The sequence below is a fragment of the Monodelphis domestica genome, chromosome 7 (assembly GCF_027887165.1).
Source record: "Monodelphis domestica isolate mMonDom1 chromosome 7, mMonDom1.pri, whole genome shotgun sequence".
Classification (NCBI taxonomy): Eukaryota; Metazoa; Chordata; class Mammalia; order Didelphimorphia; family Didelphidae; genus Monodelphis; species Monodelphis domestica.
The window spans coordinates 153,540,648-153,551,928 of NC_077233.1; the positions used below are offsets into that span (position 1 = coordinate 153,540,648).

Sequence of the window (11,281 nt, forward strand, 5' to 3'; positions counted from 1 at the left end):
ATATTGAACCATCCTTGCATTCCTGGTATGTTGTCAGAAGTTTTTATGAAGAGTTTTTCCCAATTTGTTGCTTCCCTTCTGATTTTAGTTACTTTGGTTTTGTTTGTACAAAAACTTTTTAATATTATGTATTCCAAATTATTTATTTTGCATTTTGTGACTCTTTCTAAGTCTTGTTTGGTTTTAAAATCTTTCAATTTTTAAAGAACCTATTTGTATTGTAGAAAGCATCAAAAAAGGAACAAGCTGTCAGGCTGGCACAGAAAATGGGATTTCCTTCAAGTCTTGTGGATTCAGCAGCAGATAACATGGTCAAGTTGTATGAACTATTTTTGAAATATGATGAAACCATGGTAGAAATAAACCCAATGGTAGAAGATGTGGATGGAGGAGTGCTATGTATGGATGCAAAGATCAATTTTGATTCTAACTCATTGTATTGCCAAAAGAAAATCTTTGACCTGCAAGGCTGGACTCAGGAAGATGAGAGAGACAATGATGCAGTTAAAGAATGTATCAACTATATAGGCTTAAATGGAAAAATAGGGTGTTTAGTAAATGGTGCTGTGGCCACAATGGATATAATAAAACTTCATGGAGGGATGCCAGCCAATTTTCTTGATGTTGGGGGTGGTGCTTCAGTCAATCAAGTGACACTCATTTAAACTTATAACTTCAGATAAAAAGGTACAGGCTATTCTAGTTAATATTTTTGGAGAAATAATGAGGTATGGTGTTATTGCACAAGGTATAGTCATGGCAGTAAAGGATTTGGATATTAAAATACCTATTGTGGTATGGTTACAAGGTACACGAGTTGATGATGCTAAAGCATTGATAGCAGATAGGGGACTTAAAATTCTTGCTTATAATGACTTGGATGAAGCTGCTAAAATGGTGGTAAAGCTCTCTGAAATAGTCACCTTAGCCAAAGAAGTTCAGGTGGATGTGAAGTTTCAGTTGCCAATCTGATCTGGGATAGCTATGACTTACTGAAAGTGTTCAGTGTTCTATAGTCTTTCAAATACTGTGCTCTGTGGGTTTTTTTTTCCCTTTTCTTTTGTGTAGATGGAGGCTTTAACTGCCTTCTGGGCACTGAAACCTTAAATATCTTATCTACATTAATTTTACCATCCAGAATGGTCAGTTCATGGAAGGAAAATGTAATGCAGCAGCCTGGTTTCTTTTGTTGCAGCCTCCTTCAGCTTTTGTATCAAAATGTCACTTGCAATATGCCCATTTATTATCCTCAGATACAAAGCTTTTTAGTTGATGATAGAATGAAATCTAAAGATAAACTTTTATTTCTTCTAGTTTTAGCATTAGCTCCAAAAAGTAGTCTCACTAATGGAAAAATATATTGAAATAATATGTTATATCAGAGACATTTCTCTTCAATACCTAGCAAAAGACCTACCAATCATTATTTATAAGCAATGCTTTCAAACACTCCCCAGAATATTAAGTATTTCAGTAAAGTGACCGATTAATTATTTGGAAATTATATTTTAATCACTACAAAATACTGTAGCACTTCAAGTCTCAAAGATTTGGTGGTGGTGTTAATAAGCACTATGTAGTTTTGTACATGAACAAATAAAGCAGATTTACTGAGGGCTTAGCAAACAAAAGAATGCCAATTTAAGTTAATAAACATCTCCCAAAATGGTTCTGATGACTGTTTGTTTTGTCAGCCTTTAAGTGTTTAAAAATAACTTAGACAGTAGAAAATTATGAATTCATTTTTGGCATATGCAAATTTAAATCCCAAGGCTGTGTGGTATAGCGGATAGAGGGCATGACCTGGAGTCAGGAAAACCTGGGTTCAAATCTCAACTCACATACCTGCTAGCTAGGTGGTCTCAGATAATCTCTAAACCTGTTTCAGTCTCACTTTTCTACATCCATGAAGATATGAGTTTGAATTTGATGTATATTTATGGTCCCTTCTGGCTTGGTCTCTGTGTTCTTATGATACAGTGATTGACAAATCTTATGGATTTGGGTGTTTGAGGAAAGAATAGTCCAATATCCTAAAGTTATATGATGATGATGATATATTGAAATTCTGTTGTTAATGTTGTACCATTTTATGGCTTGTTAATGTATGTGGGACAGTATACTTTTGCTAGTGATTGAAGGCAGTCTATGAAATACAATATTTATTTGTTTTCTAAAAAAAAAAGAATGCATCACCTTGCAGGGAGAGTGGTATTAGAAGAATAGTCTGGGAGTTACAATGGAGAGTTGGAGGATGGAAAGAAAGTGTCATTATTCAAAAGTATGACAAAATTCAAGGAATTAAGACAAGTGATTAATTGTGGGAATTGAGTGAATCACACAGATTTCATAGTTTGACTCATTTGTGGAACTAGTTTAGTTCCCTTTTTGTTTAACTAAGGGCTTAGTCCAAAAGTTTTAAAAATGTATTTATTGGGGGGCTGCTAGGTAGCTCAGTGTATTGAGAGGCAGACCTAGAGTTGGGAGGGTCTAGGTTCAAATCTGGAATCAAATATTTCCTAGCTGTGTGACCCTGGGCAAGTCACTTAACCCCCATTGCCTAGCCCTTACTACTCTTTAGCCTTGGAACCAACATATAATATTGACTCTAAAGGGAGAGATAAGTGTGGTAGAGGCATGGAGAGAGAGAGGTTTTGCAGGACCAGCCAAGATGCAAGAACCAAGCTGGGGACCTGACCTGCCTGTCAATCAAGGAGAAGGTCCCAAAGGGAATGTTCCCAGGAGAGGCAGTTGGGGGTCTGGTGACAGAGAGGGGAATAAGCAGGAGTTTTGACTTTGATGCTATCTCTCTCTGGGAGCTGATGGGTGAAGGACCCTTGTAGGGCTGGTTGCCTTGGCTGTTGGGCTCTCTGACCAAGGGAGAAATCTCTGCTCTCTCTCTGAGATTTGACTAACCAAGAGTTGGAGGAAAGCCAGGCTGAAGGAGAGACTTTCTTGGTGGCTGGCTGAGGGGGAAGAAGCTGAACTGATCTTGTTAGCTTTCTGGCCCAGACTGAAGGACCCTTGGGGGGCTTCTGGGGTCAGGCTGAGAAACCTTGGTGATTGTATGAAGAAGAAAGAAGATTTTAAACAATTATCCTCCATCTCTCTAACTGTCTTAGAGTCACAGTTGTGACTTGACTACTTTCACAAACCCTCAAATTCTCCCTCATTATAGATTACAGAAACCCTCATCCCTCTTCCCTCAGTTTCCCATCCTGTTGTTATCCCAATAAACAGCTTACCTGAAAAAAGAAAGGAAGAAGTTTTTCTCATAAATATCATAGTCCATGTGGGGTGGGGGGGGGACCAAAGGCTTCAAGAAGAAACTGGGAGGGAGAGGGTTGGAAAGAAGGAGGTAGCAAAAGGGAGGAGGAGGTTAGGAAATAAATTGATCCATCAGCCATCAGTAGAGATCAGAAGGCAAACCCCAGCACATTCCCCTGTACTAGCAGTGTCTCTCATCTATCCCCATTGCAAATAGACAGCCTCAGCGTGTGTCCCCATACTTGTTGCAGCTCTCTCTAGTCACAAACCAGAGCATCCAGTCATTGCAACAAGAAATAGTTTCCATAGATTTATTTTTCTATTCCATAAGGGTTTAAAAAACATTTATTTATTTATTACCAATTACATGTTATAACAAATTTCCACACAAGTTTTCCTAAGTTATATGATCAAGTTTATCTCCCTCCATTCTCTTTCCCCTCCTGGTGCAGGCAGGTATTTTTATCTGGTTTATAAATGTACTATCATGTAAAGTGTATTTTCATATTGTTCATTTTTGTGAGTAACCTTATAAAGCAAAGTTCCAAAACAAAAAACCCAAATAAACAGTTGAAAAATCATATGTTTTCATCTGCATTCTGACTCCAACTCTTCTTTGTCTGAAGGTGGATAGCATTCTTTGTCATAACTCCCTCAGAATTATCCTGGATCATTTTCTTTCACCTAATAGCTAAGTCTTTCAGATTTGACCATGCCACAATATTACCATTATGGTGTGCAATGTTTTCTTGATTTTGCTTATTTCATTCTGCATCAATTCATGTAGGTGTTTCTATCTCTTTTTTTTCAAATTGTTCATCATTCCTTAAAGCACAGTGGTATTACATCACCATCATATACTACAATTTGTTCAGCCATTCCCCAATTGATTGACATCCTCTTAATTTCCAATTATTTAACACCAGAAAAAGAGCAGCTTTAAACATTTTTGTACAAGCAGGTCTTCCCCTCCATCCTTTCTTATCTTTCTGGGATACAGACTTGGTTGTAGTATTAGTGGATCAAGGGATATGCATTGTTTTATAGTCCTTTGGGCATAATTCCAAATTGCCCTCCAGAATGGTTGGCTCAATTCAAGGTTCTACCAGCAATGCATTAGTGTCCCAATTTTGCCACATCTCCTTAAACAGTTATCATTTTCCTTTGCTGTCATATTGGCCAATATTATAGATGTGAAGTTGTATCTCAGAGTTCTTTTCATTAGCATTTCTCTAATCAAGAGGCAGTTAAAATATTTTAAAATATGATTGTTGATTTCCTCAACTAAAAACTGCCTATTCCTATCCTTTGACAATTTGTCAATTGGAGAATGAGTGTATTCTTATAAATAATTTAATTCTCTATATATTTCCAAAATTAGACCTTTATCAATGAAATTTGTTATAAAATTTTCCCAAAATGTTATTTCCCTTCTAATTTTGATTTAATTGGTTTTGTTTGTACAAACCCTTTTTAATTTAATATAATCAGTTATTCATTTTATATCTTATGATGTTATCTCTTATTTGGTCATAAATTCTTTACTTCTCCATAGGTCTTATACTAAACTATTCTATGTTCCTCTAATTAATTTTAATATCAACCTTTGTATCTATATCATATATCCATTTTGACCTTATCTTGGTTTTAGGGTGTGAGATATTGATCTATACCGAATTTTTGCCATACTGCTTTCCAATTTTCCCAGAAGTTTTTGTCAAATAGTGAGTTCTTATCCAAAAAGCTAGGATCTTTGGGTTTATCAAGCACTATATTGCTGAAGTCATATACTCCTACTCTATTCCATTGATCCACCCTTCTATTTTTTATCCTGTACCAGATTATTTTGATGAATATTCCTTTCTACTAGAGTTTAAGATCTGGTATCTCTAGGAGACCCAGATTTAGGCAGGGACTTTTTTTGCCTTTCTTGCTATTGCTGGAGCTAAGCCTGGAACAGTGTATTTAAGAAATTTTTATTTATTGATTGATAATTTGTGGATTATTTTTCTAGAAGATAAATTATACACAGTGAGAGTTTCCATTAACTAATAAAACCATATGTTTAGATCCCCCCCCAAAAAACAAACAAACAAAAAAAAACTAATGAAAGATGTGTATACAAAAATATTTATAACTGTGCTTTTTGTGATGGAAAAAAATAGAAAATGAGGGAGTATCCCTCCATTGGGGAATGGCTGACCAAATTGTGGTATCTGGTGATGATGGACTACTGTGCAGTTAAGACCTCTGTTGAAAATCCTTCTACACCAATCAAAAACAAAGTGCTTTTGAGGAGACAAAAACCAAATCTAACACTAGAACAGAGCCCAGAGACCCTCCTGCTGGATTCAACTCAAAGGGTACTCAAAAATAGCCTGAATTTTCAGGTTTAAGAAAAAGGAATAAGAAAGGTCCCAGGACCCCTCCCCCACCTACTGTGGGGTCTCTGGGCAATGCTGGAATTTTGGGACTAGGGTTCCAGCCTGGAGGGAGTGCTTACTGCCACTACTGGGCCAGGCTCAGGGTGCTGACCACAGCCTGCAGGGAGGCAGCTGGAGGAGAGTCATGGAGGGGAGTGCAGCCTAGTGGCTGTCACCACTCTCCATCTTAGTGACCTTGGCTTCTCCAGATTTTTCCCTCAGGGAATATTCAGTTCTACAGAAAAGCTCTACACTGGGATTAATCTAGTCTATCAAGAGGGCAGATAAGAAGCCTTCAGGGCAGGGAAACTCAATCTCCAACACCACTCCACCAAGATCTGAGCTGAGAGGCTGAGAGCCACTGTAAGAATCCAGCTGACTGGAGCACCAAGCAAAAACACAAAAACTCCAGTGAGTTGGACACATAATTTGTAAGAATTCAAAGCACAATTGAAAAAAAACAATTAAGAGAGGTAGAAGACAATTAGGAAGAGAATTTAAAAAGCAAAATAAAACATGAACTAAAGCAAGAAAATAATGTATTGAAAACCAGAATTGACCAGCTTAAAAATGAGGCAAAGAAAGTTAAAGATGACCTACAAAGAAAATCAGACCAGAAGTGGAAGGATAAACAAAAAGCCAGGGATGAAATTCAGTCTTAAAAAATTAGAATCCAAAAACTAGAAGCAAATGACTTCACAGGGCAGCAAGAGTCTATAAAACAAAATCAAAAGAATGAAAAAAATTGAGAAAAATATAAAATCCCTCATTCATAAAATTACAGAACTGGAAAACAAGTCCAGAAGAGACAACTTAAGAATTATTGGACAATCAGAAAATTATGATAAAAATATACCTTATATAGACTTTTGGGTTTTGACCTTATCTCAACTGATATTCCTTTAGGATTCCTCATCTTTTCTATTCTCAAATTGAGAATATGTTCTCTTCTCTAATTAGACTGGGTGCTCTTTGTAAACAGAGATTATCTTTATTTTCCTCTGTATCCCTAGTACAAATACATTTGTTCTTAATAAATAATAATCTTAATTTAAAAATCAGTTATTCATTCAGTTTTATCACAGTAATGCTTATACAAATATTTTATTATGTGTGGGATGCTTTTTCTGTCTCTGTTTTGAGGATATATGCCTAGTATTTGCCAAAACAGATGGATAATTAGTATCTTTTTTCTTTTATTATTATTTTATTTCTTTTTTAGTCTAAACTGCTTTCCAGAATGTTTAGACCAATTCATTGGTCCACTAATAATTAATTATTGTGACTGCCTCCCCCCTCCCAACTTTGTATATTTACATTTTGCCATCTGTGACAATTCTGGGGTTTGAGACAAATACTAAAAGTGTCTTTGATTTGCATCAAAATAGATTCATACTTATCTATAACATTCTGCCCCATTACTTCAAATAACCAAGAGATGAAACCAAACTATTTTATTCTATGTTCAAGAAATTATGAGAGGATGAAATAGGCAGTTTGGATAAAGCTATTAGAATAGATGCAAAGGAAATTATCATTACTGGAAGGCAGATTAAGAATCTGTAACAAACTCTTAACCCTGATAATCTTTCCAATTGAAATAGGAAAATGGTTTCTCTCCAATTAGGTCTTTAGGGCATTATCCCTGTAGTACATGAAAGTTTTAAAGTTCTAGGAGTCACAACTTTAAATCACTTCAGGGGCAAAATAACTCCCTAAGCAGAAATAGGGATTTAAGGTGCCTTCTAGAGACCATGGCTTGTCCTTTTGAAATTTCTTTGGATCTTCACTATGGAGTCAGTGATTCTGTCTGTGTTGCTTGCCAAATGAAATTAAACTTATCCTTAGAATATGCAACTCTTTCTTTTCCTCATTTTCCCAATTTGTGAACAATAAAAATTTAATTATGCTGTCCTTGATAATTTTTCATGAATGAGTATGTCCTGAATATATAGGGTATTATCTGCAGCTTTGTGGTAGATATAATTAACTATGGCATCCAGGAGAGATGCCTCTCCACTTTAGAAGTACCTTCTTTGCCATCAGCTAAACAATCTTCAAAAATCTTCAAAAGCAGATTTAAAAGGCTGAAAGTGAAAATAAAAACAAAGTAATCAGCTATTTGCTGGATCCCAGGAGGAGGGGTGACCATTCAAGAAGAGGTAAATTAAATTGAATACCACACACATAATATTCAGTTTATCTTGAGCAATAGCCTGTCTGACTCGTGTTGATGAGTTGAATGAAACAAATGGTTGCAGAGAGGAAGATCTAGGCTTTATTGAAGGAAAAAAATGACTACTGTCTAATTTTCTAACAGTGAGTATTGGCTAAAAATGGAATAAGTGGTTCTAGTGGATAGAAGGTTCCTACCTCTGGAAATCTTCAAACAGAGGTTGAATTGGGTTGATGTGGATTGTTGAAGGTACAGATTCTGTTCCATTCAGAATGACAAAATATGTCATATTTTGTACACTCTGTGAAGTCTTATTAAATATTGTGAAGTTGCTATACAAGTAAGCATTTGTATTCTAATCAAAGAAAAGAGATTTCTATTTTCAACCTTGTAAAAATAATCAAGGAGAAAACAATTTCCATAGCAGTTATGCTTTTTTTTCCCTTAGAGAGATAATTCACATACAAGAATGTGAAAATCCAGATTAAAATTGAGTTCCCAAACAGACAAAGAATTTCCAGTTAAAATCTTTTATTTGTGAAGAATTAGGGAAGGGTTAGTAATCTTGAGGAAATAAAAAATGATACAACAGGAGATGCTCAGCATCCATTTAAAATGTTATGTACACAGAACCAAAGTGGTATTTACTCTTGTGCAGGATTTCTGCACATGAAAGACATCTCAGGGTTTATGGTCAAGATAGGCACCTCTGCTTAGCTTTAATCCTCTTCCTCAGAATCAGTATAGTTTAGTAACTCTGATAATGCCAGGTTGTTAGCTAAAGGATGAATTAGAAATGCTGGAAAAAATGTAACCTGACCCTATTCATTCCCATGCTCACTGCTATTATCATCTCTACACTATCATCTGAACTTCTGACATGTTAGTGCTTAGAGAGTGCTCAAATCTGCTCTCTGTATGTCTGTCTCCATTTGTCTCTCTGTCTCTTTTTCATTCACCATTACACAGAAGAAAAAAAGTTGTGCTGCTGTGTTACAGCCTCTGCCTGAAAGGACAACATGAAAGGTAAAGTTTTCAGTGATGATGCATAATATCTTTTAACTTCTAGCATTTATTTTGCTTTTTCCATTTATCATCCCATCATTCAAATTCAATTGCCATTCAGATGATCTTCATGTGCTGGGTCTAATTAAATTCATGTTAGATGAATTAATCTCTGTGAAAAAAAAAATCACATCACCTTAGAATTCTATGACTTCTGTGTCTGTTATATAGTCCAGAACATGTATGTTTTCTGTATTGCCTCTTACACTAACATGGTTAAAAACTAGTGGAATAGCCTGGGTGGAACATTCAAGAATATATGAAGACCAAATGATCATGGAATATGGGGAATGATGCTCATGAATTGAATCAAGTGTATTGAGTAGCTGGAGAGAAGGAAGGATGGCAATGTGTGTCCCAGATGATCTGGAAAATAACATTTGGTTTTTCACTTCAGACTATGGCAAATCAGCTCTCTTCTTACTAGGAAGGGTGAAGAAGCAGGCAAGGCAAGAATATGCCAGGTGACTCAGAGCTCCTTTCTCCTTCAATTGTTTCTTGGCTCCCAAGAAATATTTATTTTTGAACCAGCTCATCCAGAGAGAAGATATTTCCCTGTTATGCTCTCCAAAGCTCTGCCCTATATTTGCTATAATGTTCTCAGCTATAACTGACAGGCAGATTCCATCTAGGCAGATGCATAGAGATCCAAAGAACAATCATCTTGAGATGTCATTGAGTTCTCCAAGAATATAAGGAATTCATTTCCACAGAAAGGAAAAGATAACAGGGGTCAGCTAATTCATCATTAGGCTCCAAAGACTAGCTTAATAGCATTTGTTTTAGTAAGTTCATGAAGCAGAAGAATAAGCAAAAGAAAAAAGGAACATAAAAATGATATTGAAAATATGAAAGTGAATATTACTTTAAGATTCTGCATAGCAATAAAACACTGGCACCAAGTTTAAAAGAAAAAAATACCCTCCATTCCTTCCTGAATAGCTTAAAAAGATTGAACTTCTCCAACTAAAAACAGAAAGCTTAACATGATATTTTGGTGTTATAAGATTTAGCATCAAATTAGCTAAAATGCTATTTTTGGTGAAAATTAATTTTATTGGCTCTATTTAGCCAAGAGAGTTGCCTAGGGTCATTCAAATGGTAACCAGGGAAAAATTGGATCCTGCATCTCCTAACTTCTTTGTCATGTCCTTGTTCCATCATTCAGTTATTTTAATTGTGTCTGACTCTTTGTGACCCCTTTTGGGGTTTTCTTGGCAAAGATACTAGAGTTGTTTTCCAGTTCCCTTTCCATCTTTAAAGATGAGGAAACTAACGCAAATAGGGTTAACTAACTTGCCCAAAGCCCAGAGTTAAGTGATTTGTCCAAGGTCATACAGTTAAGCTAGTTAAGCCAGTATTCTTTTTTCCCCCTTTTAAACATTATTTTATTTGGTCATTTTGAAACATTATTCATTAGAAACAAAGATCATTTTCTTCCCCCCCCACTCCCACCACCCCTCCCAATGGTGATGCATGCTACCTCTGGGTATCACTTCTGTCCTCAGTCCAAACTCTTTTTCCATGTTGTTGGTATTTTCATTAAGGTGTTCATTTAGAGTCTCTCCTCAGTCATATCCCCTCCACCCCTGTAGTCAAGCTGTTGCCTTTCCTTGGTGTTTTTACTACCACCGTTTGTCCTCTGCTTGAGGGTAGTGTTTTTTTCTCCTTGATCCCTGCGGATTGTTCAGAGACATTGCATTGCCCCTAATGGAGAAGTCCATTACGTTTGATCGTACCACAGTGTATCAGTCTCTGTGTACAATGTTCTCCTGGCTCTGCTCCTTTCACTCTGCATCACATCCTGAAGGTTGTTGTAGTGTAAATCACCAGAAAATATAAAATAAGAAATAGACATCAGAAAAAGAACCAAATACATATTTTCTGGTGTGTGAAGATTTAAGATTTTATTAATATAGGGGAATCCCTTTTTAGGACATTACCTCTATAAATTCAACCAATGTATATCATTAACTCATAATCTATTAGAGTTGCTTAAGGACAGTAAGGCGTCATTAAGGATCCCAGGTTATGCATCAGAGGAAAAACTTAAACTGAAAGCTTCATGAGTCATAGGATACCTCCCTATCCATACAGCATGCAAAATATGGAAAATGAAAACTGGACAAGGAAGTCATTATATCATGAGTTGTTTGGAAGACCTAGTTAGCAATATAAAAAAAAAATTGTTCTTATCTCACATGATGTAATACAATAAATTTTACCTGAGCCATTTAATTAAACATTAGTCTATAGAAGGACATATAAAAATAAGGAAAATGGAATGAATTTATTTCAGCCTTCAAAACAGGCAAAAATTTACATATTAAAAATAATTTATTGGAGCTAT

General features: G+C 35.8%; 1 pseudogene; it reads left to right on the forward strand.

Moving 5' to 3' along the window:
• The first annotated feature begins 202 nt into the window (after window positions 1–202).
• On the forward strand, window positions 203–1,195 carry LOC100012895 (succinate--CoA ligase [ADP-forming] subunit beta, mitochondrial-like; annotated as a pseudogene).
• The last annotated feature ends 10,086 nt before the right edge of the window (window positions 1,196–11,281 follow it).